The following is a 3,460-nucleotide window of genomic DNA, read 5'->3' as shown; positions in this document are numbered from 1 at the left end:
GAATTCTGAGTTACGAGAATTTTAAGGTTTAATGAGGCAAAAATCAAAAATTTTATGGGGACCTAAGATGCAAAATTTGAAGAGTTGTAGGGCCAAAAATATAAATTTTGAAAACTTTAAGGACCAAATTGCATAGTTCGAAGTTTTTGAGGATTAAATACGAACTTTTGAGGAACACTTGGGATTTTAAGTATTTATAAAAATATAAGACGGGTTATGGAAATTAAATTTTTGGTTTATTAAACTTAAGGCTATTGAACTTTATGATACAGGAAACCTATAAAAAAAAAAATTGAGAACGCCGAGGACTTATGGGTAAATGTGGAATTTTCGAAATTTAGGACAAATTGGGTAAATTTTTTTAAGAAATTAAGAATTAATGCTACAATTTTAAGAAATTGGGGGAACTAGTTTATCTGTAAGTATAATTGAATGGTTTAAATGATAGGAATTTTCGGTGATTTAGGCTAGAAGGATATTTAGAACCTGTAGATATCTGGGTTATAATGTTATAAGGAATGGTAATCAAGGACATTGTTGGATGAATCAATTTTAGGCTTGAAGAGTTAAACGTTTGTGAAATAATGCTGCGGCAAATTAAGAATTCAGAGTGATGACTATTTAAGGTAAAATTGATCGGTTAGCTAAGTTATAAGAGTAGATATTGAATTAGCAAATTTTTTTGGAAAAATTAAGTTTGATGTGTCATAAGTATCAGTCACGATCTTGTCAGTAAGACTATACCTTTGCTAGAATTTAAATTTTTCTAGAAAGTTGGGTATGTGTGATGGTTAGGTTAATCGGTATACGCCTGTAAGAATTGAGGTAGACATCCTGTCTTGAGAAATTTTTGTAAGTTATTAAGAAACTTGGGAATAAGTGAATATGTGTGTTGTAATTATTGTATCCAAAACTATTTGGGGTGCGTAAGGTTGAATTTCAAATTTATGGGATATTTGTTCATACGGAATTTTTGGGTGAAATAAAAACAAAATAGAATTAGTGGTGTTCAACATAAGTTATCAATGAATTAATATTAAGATTTTTATTGAGTAAGAAATCTAAAATATTGACACGGGGATTCTAAAATTCCATGGTTTATGAGTGAATTTGATTTATTAGAGTTAGTCTAAAGCTACTATGGGATAACTTATTAAGTTTTATACGCTAGAATTTAATAAGCATTGAGGATACTTAAAAATGCGACATTTGTTTCAATGAGGAAAGTCCAGAGTCTTAGGCCTCAACTTTATTTTAATCGGGAAGATAATAGTTTAAGCATGTAATTGATGTTAGAAAGATTTTATATAACAGGTAGAAGATTGGTATTGGATATTTTGGGTTTTATGGATCAACACTACTCAAATTTAAGAGTTGCAACAATTTTGTAATTGAGATGTACTTGTAAATAGTTAAATTAAGTAAGGTTGGTGCCGTAAGATAATGATTCGATTCAAGGATATTGGGTTGATATTATTATGGAGTTAAGATAAGGTTTAACTTTTAAGTGTATTGCCAAGGATAGAAGTTGATCAGTAACCTTTGGTGCTAAGAGTCCTTAAGTTGAACTGCGTAAATGCTAATATAATAAGTCATTGAACATCACGGGTATAGTATAAGGAAGGTAAGATATGATAAGTTTGAACCTCCATTTCTAATATTGAGAACGGTGAGAAAAGTCAGAATTGGAGGTCATAGTAAAGTAAAGCTAAGTTACCATAAGTCGTTTTAAGTTGCGATTCGCAAACAAGATTTTTGGGTAGGCAATCTATTTTGGATTGAAGAAACGTAAGGACAACCTAGGACTTAATTTATTTTTATCAGAGTAGCGCAACAGAAGCGTGAATTATTGGGATATTAGAATTAAGAGTCCAAACTTTCTGTTTATTGAGGATAAGCGAATTTCGGGGACGAAATTCAATTTAAGGGATAGAGAGTTGTAGAACCCGAAAATCAAATTACGTATAAGCCATGCATAATTGTTACTATTTAAGTTAAGAATGAATTTTTAATTAAATATATGAAGTGTTTAAGTCATTTTAAATAATTTTAAATCATGATTATTTATTTCAAAATAATAGATGTTTAGTTTTATCTTTTCAGGATAAATACGCGAGGCCGGACCGGAGTTTGTAGATTAGAAATAAGATTAATAATAAGAAAAATATTCCTAAATTTAAATTAAGTCAAGGAATAATTTAATTTATAGAAAAAGAATGTTTTAGGATTTATTAAATTAATTGGAGTCAAGTTAATAAATAAATTCTATTAGGTTCAATATTTAATTAAAGCTTAAATTAAAATATGTAAACAAATGGGGGATGAATTAATCTAAGTATAATATATTCATGAAATTAAATATAGCATTTAAATACTTAAATTGTAAACCATGCAATGCCATGCAAGAGTTCATTTTAAATTAAGGTGTAAATTCACTAAAATTTATAATGGGTATTTAAAATCTTAAACAATTAAAATGCAAAGTTTAAATAAAAATATACCATGCAAATGAGTAATGATTCTCGGTCAAGACAATTCAAAAAAAAAAGTGTAATAAACACCATTCAAGTCACCACTAAATGGTTTTCATAGTGTAATCATTTCTCACTTTTAACCTCCATAGTTATGGGTAATACATGCACCATAATTCTCCTTGAAGCTCCTCAGCCCATATTGCTAGCAAATAAATGTGAATAGACAGCAAGAAGGAGAAAATGTATCGGCAAGCAAGAGGAATGAGAATCATTTCAAATTGCATTCAAAGCCTTCACTTGTAACCTCCCACCTTAATGCATATTATGGCACTTTAACACCTCTTATAACCATCACCTCCATTACATAACATTCCTCTATCTCAATGGCCAAAATAATCAGAAAAGAACAGCAGCTTAGAATCGGCTAAGAGCAGCAGAAACGAGAAGATAGAAACCAACTCCGTTCCGCCGCGCCGTATTGTCGTATTGGTTTGTTCTTCTTCAAAACAAATTCTAGGCATGTATATATTGTTTCTTTGCTCTTCAATCAAGTCCTATAAATATTTTTAAATATTATATGTTCAGGATTCATGAGGTAAAATCGAAATTTGACAGCAACAATTTCTAAAAATCTGCACAGGTTCTCGGCCATGTGTTCATGTTTCACGTTTGTAATGTTTTGTTGATTTCAGGGGTTGCTTCGATTCCAGGCTCTCAAGGCTACTTCTAGGAAAGTTTTAGAGTGTGTTAGGGTGTTATTGGTTCATTGGTTTACATCCATACACGCACAAACAAAGAAATGACAACAACTTTATATTTAAGTGCAGAAATGAGGCATGATTTCTGTCATGGAATGGTTAAGGATGGTGTTCGAATCTTGGCTGTCCTAGAGACTGTAGCCATGGTTAGAACTCTTCCTTATCATGTCTAAGACGTGACCAAATCGTTCTTTCACGGTTTAATTCACAGATCCATTAAAAACATCA

The sequence above is a fragment of the Primulina huaijiensis genome, chromosome 10 (genome assembly GCF_012295235.1).
Source record: "Primulina huaijiensis isolate GDHJ02 chromosome 10, ASM1229523v2, whole genome shotgun sequence".
Taxonomy (NCBI): domain Eukaryota; kingdom Viridiplantae; phylum Streptophyta; class Magnoliopsida; order Lamiales; family Gesneriaceae; genus Primulina; species Primulina huaijiensis.
Note: the sequence above shows the minus strand (reverse complement) of the source record.